This window comes from Ambystoma mexicanum, chromosome 9 (assembly GCF_040938575.1).
Source record: "Ambystoma mexicanum isolate Mex_15411 chromosome 9, UKY_AmexF1_1, whole genome shotgun sequence".
Classification (NCBI taxonomy): Eukaryota; Metazoa; Chordata; class Amphibia; order Caudata; family Ambystomatidae; genus Ambystoma; species Ambystoma mexicanum.
The window spans coordinates 1491926527-1491948400 of NC_090931.1; the positions used below are offsets into that span (position 1 = coordinate 1491926527).

At 47.5% G+C, this 21874-nt stretch overlaps 1 protein-coding gene across 3 annotated transcripts in view; it reads left to right on the forward strand.

Annotated features, from left to right (window-relative positions):
* LOC138489270 (zinc finger protein 268-like) overlaps nt 1–21874 on the forward strand; it is a 413111-nt gene that overhangs the window by 384373 nt on the left and 6864 nt on the right. The window lies entirely within an intron of this gene.

Consider the following 21874-nt stretch of genomic DNA (forward strand, 5'->3'; position numbering starts at 1 on the left):
GGAACTCCTCTTTTGCACCAACCTCGACCAGCTGTGCCTCTCCATTGTTGCAGAAGTCCAATGCCAAGGGTTGAGTGTCCATAGTCGAGTGTAACGTCTGCTATCAGAACTAATCTGGCCAGATACTCCAGGAGCCTCCCAAGGACCCTCCAGAAGCAGGAAATCCCGATACAGAGTGCGGGACCGATGGAGCAAGGAAAGTCCAACTGGTGTCCATCGTTCTGTATCAGTGCTGTTTGCGAAGCACTGACAACACAAAGTGCCTCTGAATCGAAGAAAACCTGTAGCTGCCAAAGACCTTGCCGAGTTCTGCCGCAGGAGCCCTCCAGCCGTCCTCCCTCTTGTCCCCATGACTGAGGCTCCGGAACCAGGGTCTGTTTGGCTGTAGCAAGACGGAATCCAGCTGGACCCCTTTTTCTAACTAAAGGTATTTATTCTTTTTAGCTTGGGTATACTAACCTTCTTACCGTAAGTCATGCTGTCTTACTTGAGACTTGCATCTACTTACTTTAATCCAGACTGTGTCCAAATGACTTTGGCTGTCCTAGCTCCCTAAAGGCACTCTTCTAAATCCATTGACTTTGGTATTGCAAATCCCCCATAGGTTGTGGCTTGTTAAACACTGTTACTGCTAGGAAAGGCTTATCTAGACTTCATTGGAGGATTTAGTTGTCTTCATATGTTCTGAGAAACTGGCCTAACCTTTTTACTTCCCTTAATCTTTCCTTTCTACAAAGTATACTGGTGTAATATATAGATGCAAGTACTAGCCTTGTGATTGAAGGCACCTTCGGGTGTAGGAGAAATGTATTAAGCATATATGTATTTGCATTTGTTGAGATTATTCACTGGCTTTATTGATTCTGAAAAGTAATATTCGTATTGTTACAGTCTCTTGCCTTTTTAAAGAATGTTTATTTAAAACTGATGTTAAATAACTATTTATAACTGAAACCTTGAGTATAAGTGTTACTTGGCTACTTGTATTTGTGGATTTCATTTGTACAGCTCACATTTACCCCTCTTGAGATAGGCCTGGCTGCTCAGTCACACTACCAACTTGTGTAGTACAGACCTATACCAAAAGGTGGGTTACCTAATACCAAGCAGATAACTGCACCAATTCTTCCCTAACAGTTCCGCCCTCTTTCTTGTAGTAGTAACTACTAAGGAGTCAGGATTTAACTGCCCCCTAATGTGTAAAGGTCTGAGGGGGCTGGTCTGAACACCTTCTCGATGCGCGGGGTGATCGCCTATGTTAAAATGGGTGTAAACGGAGAGGGTTGGATGCATCTCTGTACGGCTTGTAACAGGGGTATAAGTTGATTTGCCTATTTTTATTTATTGTTTTCTTATCCCCAAGAATGTCCTTGTCTACTTGGGCTTCATGTGTCTATTTTGAAGTTCTCTGCAGCCTTTTGGAGCAGGTAATTATATTGCAATTGGTTGTCTACTGAGGAGTCAGCCACCGGTGGGTCGGCGTGATCTGGGACTGGATGACTTATACATGCTCATCATCATAATATTGGTCCAGGTCCACAATGTCCCATTCGCCCTCTGGGTCTGTGAATGTGCCAGGGCCTTGGGAGCCTTGTGTGGTAAGGTAATAAGTGGTGTCCAGTCAAATGGTCGAAAACAAAGGATCGAATGACCATTTGATCGACAGTCAAATGGTCGGGGAAAAAAAGGTCAAATTTTATTTATTTATATATTTTTTTTTAGTTTGGGTTGAAAATGGGGGTTGGAGGGTGAACTCACCCCCGCCCCCCATAAAAAAAAGAAATAAAAAAATTCAACCCTTTTTTTTCAATCATTTTACTGTCGATCAAAAGGCATTCGATCCTTTTGTTTTCGACCATATGACCTACAACCGTAATAAGTGTCTTGCCCTAGGTCCTGATGTGACGAGGTGGTAGCCTGCGTGGTGTCTAGGCATGCTTTTCTGGCAGCAGGCTGAGTTGCTGCTGCCCCGCTTTGAGTGAGTGCTGCCCCACTGTGGTGTGCCCTGAAGTTTTTGGAGGACCTCAGGGTGGTTGTCAAAGAAATTTATAAAACAGGGTATTCTTTTCATAACTTTATCGAATTGTTCTGTGGTCCAATGTGCGCGTCGAAGACTTATGGTTTTTCAATGTTCTGGCCCTTAAAAGGGTATCATGAATGTGCCTTTTAATTAACTTGCTCATCTTTGAGCTCTTTGTGCTTTTTCTCGGGGCCGTTGGTGCGTCTTAGTCCTCGGCGCCCGAGGAATTTGCAGGTTTAGACGCAGTGTCGGAAACTGACTTGATCGTCTTTTTCAGGGACCTATAGTGTGGTGATTACAACCGCGATGGCCCAGAGGACAGGGAACATTTGTGTCTCAACCTCAAAGCTCTGCGTGACCTATCGGTCGGCAGCGTGGTCGACTTTCGTCCGTGGGAGGTGTACTTGGTGTGATGCAACTTGTTACTGCTTGAGCCGCCGGGTGTCGTCCCCGTAGCAGAACCACCGGCCTGTCTGTTGGGGTCGGGGGCTTGCATGCTGGAATCTGCTGGATCCCGATCGCCCTCGGCGTCACTTAAGACGTCGATGCTGCCATCTGTGGAGGCTCCCTCAACGTCCATCTCGGCCTACATGGTGTGGTGAACCCAGCATTTGGTCTTGCGGTCCTTTAGGCCTGAACAGTCTGCAAGACTTGCACTATCCCTCTGCATTGTCCCTGGGAGACAAAGATTGCACACCTGGTGCAAGACTTTCCAGGGAAACTTCCTGTTACAGGAAGGGCACAATTTAAAAGGGGTATTTTCCATGATGTATGGGGATGTCAGCATTGCGAAATAAATGGGAGTGAAGCCGTTGTACCTCTGAGTACCTCCGGGTCTGGGCGCTACCAACAAATACAATAAATAAAATAAAGGGGAATATACATTCTCTTAACGAGACTAATATGTGAACCTCCCCCCGCTCTCCCTACTGTGCAGGGGCGAGGCCGGATGGGGCACTTAGAGGCCGTAGACAAAGGATCGTTGAGACAGAGTTGCTGTTGTCGACGAACGAAACTCGTCCTTGAAGCCGTTGCCGAAGATATTGCGTAAGATGGATATCGAAAGGACAGAAAGAAATACTTGTATTAAACCTTTCTAAATAATGGCGTCAGCCAAAAAGAAACTCTGCGATATGCATCCGACTATAATGGTGGGAAAAAGACCATCTGAGGTACCTTGACGTGTGAAGGACCATACAGTAGATGTCACACTATGTTACTTGTTATGTTATGTTACTTGGCATTTATATAGCGCTCTCTATATCATTGGTATGACCTCAAAGCCCTGGTAGGTTGAACGCCCTCGGGAACCGTAGTTCTGGTCAGTAGAGAGAGAGATGGTGTCTATACCTTCAACTACCCCTCCGTAAATACCTCCCCCCTCGAGCCCTTCGCTCCTCTACTTCGAACTCCCTCAGGGTTAGTCGTTTTGCAAAAAAACGAGCTGGGGGGGTAGATCTGTCTTCGGCTGGTGCCTCCCTTTGGAACAGCCTCCCGGCCACCTTGAAACTTGAGGAAAAACATCTTTGGTTCCAGAAACTTCGCAAGGCCTTCCTCTTTGCCTCTGCCTTTGCCCCCCTTCTCCCCTGTTGATCTGTTTCTTCTCTTGGCATCGTGCACCTGGTGTTATGCTCACCTGGCTCCCACAGAGGCGTCGATCTGAACTGGACAGCTGCGGTCTCCACCAATGTGACGCGTAGGGCCGAGAGGACGGACTGGACTGGCCCACCCAGCTTCGTTTGCTTGGCCATTAGGAATATTCTTCTGCAAATGGAGAAAGGGAATTAACCACCCGTGGAGTTGAGCGTAAATCCCCCCTCCCCCGCTGTTCTCCCCACAGATCACCTTTGATGTCCCCTCTTATAGTCTCACCTGATGGTTTGAAAAGATGAGCTCTCCATCCTGCATTGAGCGCAGGGGCGCATTGATAACCAGTTGCTTCACTGGCTCGAAGGAATTGGTGAGTTCCAGAACAATATTGACTCCGAAAAGTATGTAGTTCGTAAGAGTTCACATGTCTGACATTCACTCTTGTCCGATTCCTTGCAGTTTGCAGCTTGACCCCAGTGAAGAGCCCATCGGAGTTGACATGACGATTGGGCTTTGGCTGTTTTTAAATACTGTAAGTTCCGGTGATCGGTGATCACAGTAATGGTATGCCTGGCACCGAGAAGGTAGTGCCGCCAAGCCTTGAAGGCGGATTTAATGGCTAATAACTCCTTGTCGGTAACCACATAGTTTAACTCGGGTGCCGAGAACTTTCTGGACCAAAATGCTACTGGGTGAAGCTAGCCAGTGTCAGGGTCCTTTTGAGACAGGACTGCTCCCATGGCTAGACTGGATGCATCAGTTTCCACTATGTATGGAAGTTCAGGGCGCGGGTGCTTTAACACAGGTGCAGACGTGAATTTCGCTTTCAGCTCTTGGAAGGCTTTTTCAGCTTTTCAGCCACAGAAAGCGTTTTTTTTTCCACAAGAGTGCTGTGATGGGATGTATGACATGTGAAAAATCTGGGATGAATCTGCGGTAGAAATTGGCAAAGCCGAGCGTGCTTTGTACTCCTTTAACTGAACTTGGTGATGGCCACTTAAGGATTGCGTCCACCTTTCGTGAGTCCGTTCGGACTCCCTTTGGGGTCAGGATAAACCCAAGCAATTCAACTTCTGTGGCATGAAAAACGCATTTTTCTAGTTTTGCATATAGTTTGTGCTGGCGCAATTTCTCAAGGACTGCTCGGACGTGCTTCACATGCTCAGATTCTGAAGAGGAGTATACTAGAATATCATCGATCTATACGACAACACAAACGTCAATGAGTTCACGAAGGACATTGTTCATGAAGTATTGGAAGGCTGCTGGTGCATTGCACAACCCCGAAAGGCATCACCTGGTATTCGAATAACCCATACTTAGTGTGGAAAGCAGTCTTCCATTTGTCGCCCTCTTTTACACGTACCAGATGGTATGCCCCCCGGAGATCTAATTTAGTGCATATACAAGCGTCCTTCACTTGGTCTAGTAGTTCAGGGATCAGAGGCAATGGGTATCGGTTCTTAACAGTTATCTGGTTCAATGCGCGGTAGTCTATGCATGTTCTTAGGTCACCTTTTTGGGCACGAAGAACAAAGCTGAAGATGCCGGGGACTTGGATGGGCGAATAAAGCCATTGGCAAGGTACTGGTCTAAGTATTGTCGTAGGTGAAGGTTCTCAGGTTCCGTAAGGGCATAGATCCTGCTACAAGAGGGTTGTGCACCGGGTATGAGATCGATTTGACAATCGTACGATCTGTGAGGAGGTAAGGTGTTTGCCTGTTCCTTTTGGAAGACATCCTGGTATTCTTGGTATTCTGGAGGTAGTTGCATGACTGCTGTGGTTACTGTGGCCAGGCCTGCGTTCTGATTTTTCTTCGGCTAACAGGTTTGTGCACAATCCGGGAAGGTTATTCTCTTCTCTCACCAATAAATACAAGGATTATGTGTTTCCAACCAAGGTATCCCTAGTATTTTTTGGAACTGTGGGGCTTTGATTAGATCAAAGACAATAGTCTCTCGATGCCCATCCTTACCCAATAGTGTCATCTCTGCGGTGGAATGAGTTACAGGCCCAGAGGCAATTTCAGTTCCATCGACTGTGGTGATGACATCTGAGGTGGTTTTTCGGCAGAGAGGTAGATTCATCCCGGAAGCCAATTCATAGTCCACAGAGTTTCCTATGGCCCCGCTATCAATGTATGCGCTTACTGCGTGCATACGCGATGGCTGCCCTAGATCTACGAGGACCATTGGTATGATGAAATGCGAGGTCTGAGTATCCTTCTTCAAGCTCGGCAAGCGGACCTCTATGCTTGTCGAGCGTGTTCGTTTCCCGAGTCTGACTCCATATGGCTTTTATCAGCAGCTCCTACCACCTTCTTGGGTGGTTTTACAGGGCAATCCCGAAGAAAATACCCAGAAGTTCCACAATATAGAGACAATTGCATTTGGCAACTCCTTTCTTTTTCCTTCTTGGTTAAGGGTCTTTTAACCCCTCAGATTTGCATGGGTTCTGAAGCATCTGCTCCTTTGGGGTTAGCGTGGGTTTTGTCCAGCACCCGATTCTCAAACTTGACTCGATCAGCCTTTCTATTCTGAAGTCTGTGATCTAACTGGACCACTAAGTCTCTATATTCAGCGCAGTCTTGAGGTGGGTTCACGACTTGAGCCAAGACATACTTGAGTTCTCCTCGAAGCCCTCGATGAAATAACGTGATTCGTTTTACCTCAGGCCATCCAGTTTCCACTATCAACCTATTAAAGCTCTCGATGTAGGATAGAAGGTCCTGGTTACTCTGTCGTAGGGACAAAAGTTGCCGGGCAAATAGTCTTTCCATGCTAGTTTGAAAGCCCTGAAAATCCCGAAGAATTGGGTCATCCTGAGTAACTATTGGAATTGACAAATCAGCTGCACTGCCGCTGAGATATGACAATACAAAGGCTACCTTGGCTTGATCGTTTGGGAAGGCTCCAGGTGTGCATAAAAAGTGCAAGCGGCATTGGTTCATAAACACGGCAAACCTTTTGGGATGTCCGGCAAAGCGTTCGGGTGGAGCTAATGGAATATTTCCTGGTAGGTTTATTTGCACAGGGTTACTCGATAACACAGGAGCTGGATTTCCACCGGAACCAGATAGGGGTGCTTGTCCAGCCTGACTTTGCAATAGTTGCCTAGCAAGGTCATCAGTTTGCTCCTTTGACAAAATCAGTTCTCTCCTAGGAGCATTGGTTTCTTGACGGGCGGAATGCATTTCAGCCCTCAATTCCCCTAGTAATTGGGCCAATTGGTCGGTCTCTGAGGTATCCATAACGCCCGGGTGGGTATTTGTTGGTAGGCTTCGCGTTCTGTTACGCTCACCTGGCTCCCACAGAGGCGTCAATCTGAACTGGACAGCTGCGGTCTCCACCAATGTGACGCGTAGGGCCGAGATGACGGACTGGACTGGCCCACCTAGCTTCGTTTGCTTGGCCCTTAGGAATATTCTTCTGCAAATGGAGAAAGGGAATTAACCACCCGTGGAGTTGAGCGTAAATCCCCCCGCTCTTCTCCCCACAGATCACCTTTGATGTCCCCTCTTATAGTCTCACCTGACGGTTTGAAAAGATAAAGATGAGCTCTCCATCCTGCATTTAGCGCAGGAGCGCGTTGATAACCAGTTGCTTCACTGGCTCGAAGGAATTGGTGAGTTCCAGAACAATATTGACTTCAAGTTATTAAGAGTTCACATGTCTGACTTTCACTCTTGTCCGATTCCTTGCAGTTTGCAGCTTGACCCCAACAAAGAGTTCCTTGTGGTAGCTGACGAAGTTCAGGTAAGGATTTGGCTTATCCTACACAGTTCAATAAAAATAAGGCCAGAATGTAACCTGTTGCTTGCTCCCTTCTTCAGGTGTGGAGAGAAAATATGAAGTTCGGGGAATAATGCCTCCGGCGGTAAAATTAGGTAAGTCTATTGCGGTGAGAAGAGTTCCCCTTGTTTGTCCCTTCGTCTCACCTTGTTGTCCTTTTGTTCCCCTTAGGGGCCGGGGTACGGCGAGGATGCAATGGAGACTGCGCCGACCCGTGAAGAGGAATAGTACCCCCGGCAGTAATTAGGTAAAGGATCGAAGGTTTTGCTCTTATTCTAACCTTTTCCCCTTCTGTTGCTCCCTTTTTCTAGGAGCTGCAGACTCGAGGCGGGCATGGCAAAATACTGGATGCAGGCTTGCAGACACGGTGAGCTTTACGCTGCTGGATGCAGAATAACGTGAAGCATGTGTTGCTCTTCGGGCGTGGTTTAAATAGCCTCCAAAGTAGTCCCAGGTAAGTATTCCTCCCCAGCCCCACCCGGGTAAATAATAGTCCCTAGGTAAAATAGTCCCTTCCAAGCCTCATTTGGCTTGGGGCTCTGCAGCATGGTCTGCATCAGGTAAGTTCCACTCTATGAGCCTGGCACCCATGGTGCCAGGACTGATTCTCCATATGAGCCTGGCGCCATAGGCGCCAGGACTGCACCCAAACAGCTCCTAGAAGGGGTTTTTGGGCTTGCTCAAAATAACGTGATGCCTGCTTCCGGGGTTGCTGGACCTGGTCTGGTTCCCCGGGGGTAGGCATCATGACACCTGGCCACCCTTTGTTCTTTCAGGCCCAGGTACCTGCTCACCCTGCCACCCTCCTGCACTGCCTCCAGGCCACCATCTGCACTAGGGTTCTGTATCTGACCCATACAGTCCCCCTCGCATTTTTCTTCTGCACTTGTCAGATATACCTCTCTGACTAACTTTCACCTGGCACTTGCTGGCTGCACTACCATGGTTTATTGCCCTTATTTATTATTTATTCTATTTAATATTTATTTATGTTTTCTCTCCTCTGCCTCGCACTTTCCACCCCCCCTCCATGCACTTTTCCCCCATTTTCCTTTTCCATGCACTTGCGCTTTCTTAAATGTCACTGGGCCTAGTAAGATCGCGGTATTTCTGTTGTTTCTCCCTTGTTCCCCTCCCTTTTAGCCTGGTCGCGCTCTGAAACACTTGTGTACGAGTGCAATATAAATAAAATATTTCATTTCGTAGGGTGCGTGGGTGCACCAGATATGTGAGCAGCTGATGAAATTGCCGGATGATAGCTGCATCCTAGCGTTAGGTGTGATGCTGATGATATCAGTTGGATGTGTACAGTCTGGTGGGTGGACACCCAGATTGGGCTCTGGCTGCGTTAGGCCTGAAGGACGCATATGTGAGCAACTAGGCCGGAATGTGCTTGGTTATCTGTGTTTTATTAGGTTGATGAGGTATTCATGGGGTCGTATTCGTATGTGAACAGTTAGGCCAAATTAATCTGGGGTATAGCTGTGTTCTAGTTGAATGATGGTGTATAGTAGAGCGTAAGCATAGTGATGTGATATGATGGTTATCTTAAAAGCGTCCGAGACCAGGCACGTGAACAGGATGGCAGAGAACAGAGAGACACACGGATACATAGAGACAGGGGGCTGTGCTTGCAGTGGCAGGAGGGTGGGATAAGGATATTTAGCAACAGCAGTGGGAATAGGAAAGCAGGATACACGTGTGGGGCATGTTAACATTTACATTTACACTTGGGATAGTATTACTGGCAGCCCTGTCGACGTCCCTTTTCGAGTTTCGAAACAAAAAAAAGGTAATACTCTGCAGCTACCACTAGATGTCGCCCTATGCATAGCATGTGAGCTAAGCATATTCCACAAGCCTCAGAAATAAATATATACACAGTTGCACAGTAATTCCTACTTCAGTTGTAGTGTGAAGTTTATTCAATGAGCAACTATAGATGATGTTGCATGGTTGTTTGCGTTACCCCAATGACAACGTGTGGAGGTGACCATACGTCGCTCTTATGGTGAGTTTGTTTTGTCCCGGCAGGCCTTTCTGACTACTGCTGTGTTTGAGAATTGTATTGTATGGAGAGTTATGGGGAGTTTAATTTGTACCAGTCGGCCCCCTTTGACTACTGCCGTACGTGGTATACTGATTTCCCTAAACCAATGCTTCTTTGTAGCCAATACTGGTAGTCTTTGCTGTAAGAGCTAGTATGAAAAAAAAATGTGTTTCTAACTCTGGAGCAAGCCACATAAAGCTGACCATGATGAAAGCATGAATCCCGTAAATCGATTCCAGCTACTTTGAATGACTGTCGCTGAGCTTTGTTAATGGTCATTGTCAAACAGGGTTTAACTGGGAACTGCAGGCGCTTGAAATGAAAGGGGTAATCACTTGGAATAAGTGGTATGCAAAATAAAAATACACAGGCATGTTGGAAAGTAATGTAAGGAAGGCATGGTATCAATAGTAAGACACACAAGTGACCACAGTTTAAGGGTGTTTATTGAACTTCATAAATACAAATAATGTGGGGAATAGTGTTACGAAAAAGAAAAGTGTTCACAAAATGATATGTCAGGATGTCCAGGCTGTTGGCCTGCCTTGCCCATGTTTTCAACACGGGACAAGGCGGTTCACTCGAGCGCAGCACAGTCTCTGGCTTCTTTAGCGTGAGGATACGGTTCAATCATTAGCATCAGGCCCTTCTGTGCGCAAGTCTCTTTGCTTCTCAAAGTATCTTCACTCAGAGGGCCTGATGCAACCAATTAAAACAGGTTATTTTCCTCTTTGGATTGTGTCACTTTAGGTGATTCCCTATTCACTGCAGATCCCCCTCAGCCGGCTCAGATCCCTTTAGCACAATGTGCGTAGGTAATTATTTTTTTGGGTGATTCACGATTCACCCCGGATCCCCCTCAGCCGGACTCAGATCCCTTTTTAACACAAATAGTCTCCCTCGGCCGGGCTCAGACCAATTTCAATTTAAATCAAGTATCGAAGACTTTTGAATGTGCACAGGGTCTGGCTTGACCCGCTGCAGGACCATTTCCATTTTACAATTCTTCTCCTTTTAACATTTGTCACCTTTCAGTTCAATATCTAACTAGACTATCGAATGAGCACCCACATGGTGTTGGACTACTCTGTCTACGGTATCGTATCTTAGCTTCAAATTTCAGTCACTCATCTGTTTTATATTCGTGTTGCTTGTCACATACGCTTCATACATTTTTCTCTTCAATGATCTTTATACAATGTCGCTGCTTGCAACCTTGGTTTCCACACAGACCGGTCTGATATCAGTCTCCCAAACTCACCTGCTGTGCTGACTTCACTGGTGCTGCTTTGTTGTACGAGCCAAGGACAGTACCACGGCAGCAAACGATCCTCGCCTTGACTATCGATGCGGGAGAGCCCTGGGTATCTCTGACACACAGTGCCGGACTCTTCAGCTTTGTTTCTAGGTCTTATGTTTCCTATTCATGAAGGCTCATGAAAGTTTGTCTTTCGATTTAAAACAAAAAAAAAAGGTCAAGGGCATTTCCCTCCTTGCAACCCTCTCTGGTCTTGCCGTCTTTCGCCTTGTATTAAACTGCCATCTTTGAACTGCTGCTTCCTCATGTGCTTTGCCTTGCTCAAAGTGTGCTTTCTTGCTCCACCTTTTATCCGTGTGGGGAAGTGGGATGGAAGTCAGGTGTGTGTGTAATGGGCAGTAATTGCCTGACCATTTTATTGGGACACGTCAGGTATATGGCTCGGGTGTTAGTCTGTTTTCTCTCACAGTGAGCTTTCCATTAGTAAGTGTTTGTGTCGGAAAGGGGAGGGGGTTGAGTTCCTAAGTATCCTACCTGGTAGGATGGGGTAAAGGAGTTACAGGGAAGGGGATACCGCATATTGCCATCCGGTGATCCTCCCTCACTGGTCCACCCCCAGAAACTGGATCCAAAAGCAATGGCCGTGTCCCGGCCACCTGGATGAGAGATCCCGGGAGACTAGCGGGTGAGACGCCTTCAGGTTTCTTACAGTATGCTCAGACAAACACACATATCCACAAATTCACTTATATATATATCACACACAAAATGTCTGTCTCAGTATGGTGGGACGTGCAAGTTAATTCAATTAAAACATTATTTACATTGATTTGTAATATGCTATTATTATTTGTGTATGCAAAACAATATATATTGGTACTATACATGAACTCTGAGTGCAGATCAGGAACTCATGAATATGATGGGAAGCCAGGACCCCAAGCTCCCTCTTGCGGCACACTGGCAGAAGCTTCATTAATGTATACAATGCCCAGTATTGTGTGTGTGTTAAAGAAAGGGCAAGGACTCGTATAATTAGAGATGGTGATTTTAAGGTGAAAACAGGACAAGGCTGATGATGATGAACTTGATGATGAAGACAATCTAATAGATAATACGGGTATAAACGGGATACCATGGTTACACATAAAGGCTCATTTTTTAATAACTTTGTTGGGTGAATTCCATGTATGAACAGTAAATGGAAAGTGTTAGGAAAGATTTCTTAATTGTGGGTAATTTTCCTTCCATGTGGCAACCCCTAAACTTTTTGCTGTTGTTTTCACCAGGATCTAGACTTTGCCAGAGAAGTGCAGCCTTCTGCCGCACTCCTCTGGGCTTTCGCTCCATTCTTACGGGGAAACTGACATGCCCTTAAGACAGTCAGTACCGGAAAACGTTGTTTTCCGTAGTTCTTTTATCATGTTGCAGCTTTCGCGCAACATGACGCAAGTGGGCACTGTAAGCTAAGTTACTGCTCTATTGGGTCTCTACTCTACTGCAGGCCCTAGATACTCTCTTGGGATTGTTAATGAACGTTGCAAGTGAATCACGGACGGGACTGGTGGCAGCGATCGTTTCTTTGTGTTTTTGAGCTGCTTTTGGTGTTTAAGCGTGTTTCGCGCGCTTAGCCCAAAATGGTGGCCTGGCTCCCAAAATGGCCAGACCACGAGGCTCTTTGTCCTGTCCGCTGACTGTTTTGCCCCCTTCACCTCCCCCAGGTCGAGCCGACCCGGGGCCTTCCTTATTTGGGCATGTACTTTCCCGCGAAACACAGATGCTTTCGCAGGCTTCTACAGGCCTTGTGTGTGCCTCCAGGATGTGGGCTGGGATGTCTGGTACCAATACACATCCTGGGCGCCAGAGAGTCTAGGGTGGTGTGAATGCCTGGGACCTGCGTGATAGGTCCACGTATGGTGTGAGTGTTTTGTGAGCAGATCTCCCATTGGGTCCCCTTCCGTTTTGGCACGAAGGGAACCGTGGATAAGAGGGGGCTGGAAACACCACTACCATGTCGATTTCCTGAGTTCTCACGAACAAAGGAATACAGGAGCCAAGTATCCTGCAACCACGAGGCTGAACCGAGGAATCGCTGGTGACCCGCTGAAGGACTGCTCCTCTGCACTGCTGTCGCTTTGTGAAACCCTTTCTACCTCTGATCGAACGAGAAGGCCTGTACTGGTACTTCGACCCTTGGAATATTGGGAACAACTATTCTCGGCATCTTCACCATCTCCTGCACGTAAGCCTGAGTAGTGTACATTTGGCTGAAATACACACGGCCGCTCCGTTGCCCTGCTGTGGTAACAAACTGTGCGAGTTCACTGCGTTTGGGACATCCTCAACTCAACTTCTGCTGCTGCGGAATCTACATGATGCCGAGACGTCCCCTGCTCCTATCTGAACCTGCCAGCACTGAAACTGACGCGGAGAAGCCTGGGTCTGCTTGCATCGGGGACCGGTGAGTAGCATCGCTAGGAACTGGTCGCCCTCCTGCAGGAGCCCATAGCTTTTCCCCGCTGTGTCTAACAGCACACCTTTTCGTACTCGCGCTCTGCTTCTGCCCACAGTGGAGGCTGCGCTTGAGTCGCGGAGCTCTGTTCATCTTCATTTGTTCACTGAACTGAACTGCCGATTCCCTTTAAGAGACTCCCCTTTTTGCCCGTTGGCACCAGCTTGTGCAGGTACTTTTGAGCACAATGCTCCACTCTTAGTAGGGCTTGGACTTCCTTTTAGTTAGGTGCCTCTGAAGGCGGACTGGGTCTAATTTTTATTCGCACTGCCCGTTTTCCTCCCCATCTAGGAGGTCTACACATTTTGTGCGTCTAACTCGTTAGACTCGTTTGTATTTGTATATATATTGTATTGGTTTGGTATGTGTTGGTTTACTTGAGTTTTATTGTGATTTCTCGCTACGGTCAATGTTACAAAGGCCTTGTAATAAATGTGTATATATTTTTAATATAACACCTGCTCGGAGTAATTTGTAGGTGTCCTTGTTTTGTGTGCTCATTGCGGGCTTTCAGTCACCCTCACCCCTCTTGAGACCTAGTCTTGACCGCCGCGATCACTACCCTGATTGGTCTGGCTTGTCCAGAGGTTACCCTGTTCCAAGAAACTAGGCTGGCCTTCTGAACCTCTGCCCCTCCAGGACAGAGTTCAGAAATCCGTCTTAACAGAAGGCTAGCACCAGACATTCCGATTATACATTTATCCATGGTTAATGATGTAGAATCATTGACTATTTTGCTGGACATTCTAAATAAGAATGAATCACTCATCGAAGAGCACTGTGTAATATGGGTAAAGTTGCTGAAAAGTGGCAATATTTTAGAAAATACCAGATACATCCCCACTAGTTTCATGCTAATATTGTCTGTCCTGCTCAGAAAATAAAACAGACTTGTGTAGATCTAGCGTTTGAAGGCCGAAGTAAGATATTGGCCCTCATTACGACCCCAGCAGTAAGTAATGGACATTACCGGCATTGCGCAACTAACGTATCCGTGCTGGTCTAGAACCGTTAAAAGCGGTAAATTACGACCTCTCGGGCACGAGCATTGCGCCATGCCGTTAATGTAATCAGCGCCATGACGGTAACCTCCCAAAAAACGTCAGCTACCGCCATCGTATGCCGTGTAAACTGCACCACCGCCTCCCTACCCACCGATGTTAGCGTGCACCGTAAATAGCCAAAAACAAATCACAGCAGCCAAAATTGCCTGCCACAACACAGCCCAGGGCAGCGATGATTCCCAAGGCAAGCCGCATGCTACCACCCACAGAAGACACGCAACAACTGGTGCCCATTGAGGGGAATGTCTCTGCAAGAAGCAGTACAATTGGGGAGACTGCTGCCATTGCAGCCTGCTCTGACAGTGATGTGGGGAATGATGAGGATGACACAGAATGTCCCCCCACTGCCCACCTTCATTCCCCCCACCTGTCCCTAAGTAGCCTGCACGATGACAACACACAGGGGCTATCCCCTGAGAACTCCTGGCCAGCCACTCCCTGCCCAGTGGGAGGTGTGGAGGAGGGGAGTAGCCCAATGAGCCCGGCAATTGCATCATCCAATGCCCCAAATTACCAACAGTCGCTGGACCAAATATTGACAAGGCAACACCAACTGTCCTCACGCAGCATGTGGCCGATTGTGGAGGTGCCAGTGCAGACATGCAAAGAAGTGCCGAGACTGTCAAGGCAGCCATTGAATCCTCCCTCAAAGACTGTGCTCAACTAGCCGCGGTGCGGAACGTGCTCGGTGAGCTCGTACAGACAATGAGGGACATGCGGCGTAGCGAGCAGCCCAGTACCTCCTCCGCTGCCAGTTCTGCCCCAAGCAGCCCCGTCCGCAGGTCGGCCAGGAACCTGCGGAGTACAGGCAGGGGTGCCCCGGGGCCGGCAGAGGGGGCTGCCAGTAGAGGCCACCCAGTGGATCAATTCCACATTAGGCACTGCGACACAGGGATCCACGCACTTTTGTGGGGAGTTGAGGGGGGAGGTGGGAGTGGGTGTGTGAGTGGAGGGGGGGAGTGGAGAGGGGAGGGGGCAGTGGGTGTGTTGGGTAGTGGAGGGGGGAGTGGGTGTGTTAATTGAATTCACATTTACAATATATTTTTTCTTGACCACAAATCACATGTGTGGACATTGCTCATTGCGTATGTGTGCTTTATTGGTGAACAGTCCGCAGTGTCCATATCCCAGACACACACACAGTGCCCCAATTGCCATCTCCATGTGACACCCCCCATTCGTGTGTGCTAGAAACATTGGTTGATCAGAGTCTGATGCATTTCACGCCCCTCCTGTGCATCGCTGCCTCCCTGAGGTGCTGCCCCATCCCCGCCCTCCTCATCCTCATCGTCAGGTGGTTGCAGTTCAGCGTCAGGGGGCAGGGCCACATTTCATCTGTTGCACATATTATGTAGCACAGACACATGCCATGACGATCTTTGCAACCTTCTCATGGCGGTACAGGAGTGCCCCACCAGACCTGCTGAGGCAGCGAAACCGTGCCTTCAGTAGGCCGAATGCCTGCTCAATCACCACACGGGTACGTGTATGTGCATGGTTGAAGTCCTCCTCGTGCTGGTTCTGTGGGTTCCGGACTGGTGTAAGGAGCCACCTCTTCAGGGGATAGCCTGCATCACCTGTATGTGGGCAACAATGTATGTGTCAGTCATGACATCAAATACCAAACATGATGTGCCACCATGGCATGCATTTGACTGTTACTTGACCAATTTGACATGCACAAATGGATTCACACTATGTGACCGGTATATGTGTATTCCTCTCATGGACTGTTTTGCATGCCATCAACCAATGTATGCAGGGGGGTCAAGTGCCTTGTGAGTGCCCATCCACTGTGTTTGTTCATGGCGTTTGTTTTGGTGACCTGGCACGTGTCCTGTGATATCAACGCTCACATCATGGCAACATTGCTGTCAGCCTCATGATGACCCCACTGAGCACTACTGATGTTGATAGGGACATTTTTGGGGCCTCGCTGTCTGTGTAATGGTGTATTGATGTTTCTGTCCGTCATTTGCCTCCTTTGTGCGCAGTTATGGGGGACAGGCCTTTCAGTTGATGGTGTTTGGTGCCGTGCATGTAGGTGCATTTCATTGAAGTCAATGTGGTCCGAATCGGTACAATGCACTTGCAGATGGTTGTGTCATGGTTGGGGCACACCTTCATTCACATGGTAGGGCTGCTAACATCGGGCATTATGTGTACAGGTGTCAGCTGACGTTTGTGCTGCTTTAGGGTATGAGCTGGCTCCATTGCCTCTGCTACTCGCAGCCAGGTTAAGTATGCATCATCCCCCCCCCTTTCAGCCAGGTGAACTATGCATCATTTCCCCCCCCCCTTTCAGCCAGGTAAAGTATGCATCATCCCCCCCCCCTTCTTTCAGCCAGGTGAAGTATGCATCATTCCCCCCCCCTTTCATCCAGGTAAAGTATGCATCATTCCCCCGCCCCCTTTCAGCCAGGTAAAGTATGCATCATCCCCCCCCCTTTCCGCCAGGTAAAGTATGCATTGGTACGTCAATCGCCTACCCACTTCATATTTCCATGGCCATGACATGGGACTCACCGAGTAGCCAGGATCTTGGCCCTGCATGTCGCTCCATGTAGCGTGGTATTGTGGAGTTCCTCAGGACCATTGAATCATGGGTTGATCCGGGGAATCGGGCACAACAATGTGTGAAGATCCTGTTGGAGTCACAGACCATTTGCACATTGATTGAGTGAAATAGTTTACGGTTGCGGTACGGTACCTCCATGGCATGTGGGACCACCAATTCAACATGGGTGCAATCAATGGCACCAATGCAACCAGGTATGCCGGCTAGTGCATGGAAACCCACTTTGGTGTTTGCAACCTCCTGGGCAGACCGTGGTAATGAGATGTGGTCGTCTGTGTGCTTGAGTAGGGCATCGAGCACTTGGATCAGTGTACGTGAGAATAATGGTTGTGAAATGCCATGCAAGTGCCCCACTGTGTGCTGGTAGGTGCCTGTGGCCAGGAAGTGGAGCACGGACACTACCTTCAGTAGGGGGGGGGATGGCGGTGGGTGTTTCTATCATGCTGACGATGTCGTTGTGTATCATGTCCACGATGGTGGTGATGGTGTCCCGGTCCAAATGGTACAGGGGGTGGATCTGCTCAGCGGTGAGGTTGAATGGACTGGCTCTGATGCGTGGGATTGGGTGCTGCCTGCGTGGTGGCACTGGCTGTGTTGGTGGGGCTTGCTGGGCTTGCTGGGCTTGCTGGGCTTGCTGGCCCTGCCTTGCCCTCCTTCTCCTCATGCGTCTCCTCTGTGCTGCCTGTTGTTGTCGTTGTTGTAGTTGTAGCACTTGCATTGCAATCAGGTCCTCCAGCCCCAACATTGCTAGTCGTATGGGAATCATTGTGGAGTGTGACTGGGTGTGGGAAGGGGTGGGGTGTCCTCTTTTTGTACTTGGTGAGTCTGTATTGCCTCCACCTGTGCTGATTCTGTGCACCTGTGGCAGCTGGGTACACTGCACATGGCCATTTACGGTTGGTTCGCGATGGCGGAATTGGCACCATGGCGGTAAGGTACTTAACGGCCTTTGTGATGGCGTTAAGAGCATGTCCGCTTGCTTCGTGATTCGCGTACCTTTGCGCGATGCCGGTATTTAAGGCGTGGAAGGTCGCGTGCGTGCGACTTTGGTGCAGTTAGCGGCACCGTTAACTACGATGCCGCTAAGAGCACTTTCACGGGTCATGATCGTACCTAGCGGAGAACGATGCCGGTAATCATTTATCGGCATCGTTTTTCGCTTACCGCTGGGGTCGTAATGAGGGCCATTAACTTTTAAACGGCTCCTGGAGGTCGCGCCAAGGGAATTAGAAGTTCAACAATGTAGATCTATCAATAGCAGAATAAATCGATGGTATGATGCAAAAATGCAGGGTAATGAAAACCCAAATATTACCTTGATTTAAAGAAAATTAAATATGCCCGAGTAACATCATATTGTCCAAAAAAGGAATATAAACAGTTTTTATATTTGGAACAGATGCAGTCTGCAGCAGCACTTCAGAGTCCAATATACGAGTTGTCTCTGGTGCATTATCGAATATGAGGCCTCTGAAATGAATACATTCACATATTCCAGTGCAGGCCTGGGGAGACTTTTTTTTTTTTTTTTAACTCATGCGTGTGAGTAGTCAGAAATTAGAGCCGGACACAATGACAATGTTGTCATGTTTTTACCAAAAATATTTATTAAATGAAAAAGGGTTGGATGAATGCCTCTCTGACCCTATGCTAAAGAGGAATGCCCGTGCCTATAAACCAAAACTAATGATCTGTCTGTGTCAGGTTGTCAATAACTGAAAAAACGTCCTTGTGTACAAAACACCCTATCCTGATCCTCACACTATAAACAAAAGACAATGGGCCTCATTAGGACCCTGCCAGTCCGGAAAGAACGGTGGTGGTAAATCCGCCGCCACCGTTGTTTCCGCACCGGCTGATTCTGAGACCTGCAGGCGGGAGGTGTCACTCCGGCCAGGTCTGACCTGGCGGGAGTAACACCACCCGCCTACAGGCGGACATGGAAACACCGGCATTGTCATAGACAGAACCAGTGTTTCCATGGTCCCCATCCCCATGGAGTCCTTTGGGACTCCATGGGAATGGGGTGTTACAGAATTCCGCCTCCAGAATTACCAGGTCACCGGAGTTGTAATGCCCCGGTGATTCTGGCAATCATGGAGGCGGAATGGAATTACCGGTCCTGCGGCAGCCTCGTAATGAGGCCCAATGTGTAAGGAAAATATCTTCATCTGTCCAAAAAAGCGTTCACAACTAAAAAGTATAATTCCAACCAAAGAAATCTCTCCCAAGGCGGATGCCCTTGGTTCCAGAGGGTGGATCTAAGGATAGCCACTTTTGTAAACCGTTCCTTGATGTCTTGTTTGGATTCCCAAGATTCCTGTTTAGGCAACCATGTCTTGAACAGTCTTTCTTTACTTTCTCTTCGGTCTTGATAGCATTGCCTTTCTTTAACATCCAACTTTCCAGGATTCAACAAATAAATGCCAATCTTTCCATTAACATTTCTTGTCGCTTGCAAATTGCCTTGTTTACTCCCCTGCCAGGTTCCTTTATGTAATGCCAAATGCCTGGTATACTCTCCTGCCAGGACTCTTTCTGCAATGATAATTGTCTGGTTTGTACTCATCTGCCAGGTCTTCCCTTATGAGTTTCACTTGCCTGTATACTCCCCTGCCAGGACTTTTATATTTTATCAATTGCTTGCTGTCTTGCTTGTCAGGATTTCTCATATATTTCACTCATTTGGTGTCTTTGGTTTACCAAGACTTCTCAAGTGCTTTACTCTGTAGCAACAATATTTTATGTATGGCTCTCGAGTTTATATATATATTATTGGTAAGGTTTCTTTAAGTTTGGCCCCACATTTACATTTCAGATATTCACAGTTCATTGGAGTTTGCTTTTTTAGCTTTTTGGTTTTCAAACACGCCTTCTTTATTCACAAGGCAATAATGTTCAAAGTGCTGTTGGCCTGGTTGCAGGAACACCCGGGGTCCCCACTGGCTTTGGGCAGACTCAACGGCTTTCTCCAGCGTCTCCAGTTGGGTTAGTGCTTCTGTTGTGTGCTGCTTTTATCCACTTTACAATCTGGAGGCTGTAGACGTTCTTCCGTCCTCCCTTTCGGCTCAGCGATTACACGTCTGCTTCCTTTCAGGATCCGAAATGGGGAACGTCTGCTTCTTGATTCGTTGAGGGCCCAAGACCTTCTTCACGTCTCCCAGCATCTCCACAACACTTCAGTCTCTGACTCGGCGTCCCTCCCGTGGCACCCTCTTCTGCTCTGCCACCCCGGTACATGATCTTCACGTCCGTGAGCCCTTGAATAGGAGCCAACGTCTTCTCGTGCACTGCCTCTCCGAATAGTACGTTTGCCAGATTTAAATGTCCCACGCAAAAGTGCTTTGGAAAATCAACTAGACTGCACATTGTATTGAAGTTCTTGATACACTATTCAAACTCTTGCATCTCACTACTTGGGGGAATTCTGGGAGTTGAAGTTCATAGATGTTGTTATGGCATTTGAATAGTTCTTTTTACGAGTTTTACCAAAAGGAACTGTAGAAGAAAAAGATGTTAAGTCTGAGCAGTGTTAGTTGGTGCTATGGTTGTGTGTTAGGCCGTAGAAATATGAAGAAGAGGGTTCATTTCTCCTACCAGTGGGAACACATATCTGACAGTATATATTAGGGTCTGGGGCATCAACGGGTCTTCCTCATGGGAAAGGGGAAGAAACCACGTCTTGTGCAGTGCATCGCTCTGATAGCCATCTCCTCCCATGTGATCCACCCTCATAAAGCCGGCTCCAGGGTCAGGATCAGGTAGTGGCTGCCGTTCTCTGGCCACACGGGAGGAGGTTACTGCCAGGGAATCCATGATGACTCCACTGAATTTATCACATGGGGCAATAGGGGAGCGGACAGGAGTTCTAGAAGCAGACAGCACAGCATATGACCTGTGGCCCTTTGACTTTATGTAGCCCAGGGGCTCAGTGCTTATTGTTTACTTTCTCATTAAAGGAGTTTTACTTATGAGTGGTTCTTGACTGAAGAGTTCTAGTTGAGACGTGCCTGCTGACTTGTTTTTAGATTCTCTTGATTTGTGGGCCACTTTTTGGCTACTGTGTTTAATACTTGTGTATAGTAATACTGCTCTATTCTCCAACTAACTGGAAAGTACTTGTACTCGTTTTAAGCCATCTGATGGGGTCAACTCCCACATCTTATCTCCCAGTATCCCCATTTCACAGTTTGGCCTGCTACTATCTAACGCTTTAATGCCTTGGCTAAATGAGAGACACATTCTGTCTGACACTCAATATGACTTTAAGCAGGGTATCGGAACAATATTTCAAGGTTTCAATTTGACCTAGTGGTTTCCAACGAGGTGAGGGTCCATCAGGGTACCTGCCATTAATTGTGGTGTACTTTGTATGAAATAGTTTGACAAAAACTGTTTTGAATTTGGTGGCGTAACTACACACCATAGCATCAGGGTGAGATTTTAGCATCATGGTGAGATTTGGAAAGAACAGAAAACAGACTTTACACATGATGTTTATAGCAAGTGTTTCAGGATAGGCTGTGTCTTAGCCCCTTTATTGTTCTTGCAATACCCCAACTCACTGAATGACGTTAATCGAGGTGCCACTAGATGGACCTCTGGCTACCAATATGTCTGTATTCTGATGATATGGTCCTCAGGGCCATACTTTAGAAACTCATTACGACATACACCATGCAACCTGAAACTGTCCACGTGATTTGGATTTTGAGTCCTGTAATCTCTCACTATTGACTTTGGGCTGATAATATAACTTACTTTCTCTGTAAGAAGGAATGGGGCATTTTCACTTACATTTGGATCACTCTCAGTGCTTTAATATTTTGATTGTTTGTTTTTTCAATGTCTTTGGTGACTTTTTTTTAGGATCATATAAATATAACTAAATATAACGGGATGAGTAAATTTGAACAACAAGAATGGCTGAACAATTAGTTTTCACCTTTTACCCATGACAATACATCTATTTATTTGGGTCCCTGTGTGACTCAGTCAACCAGCAACAGC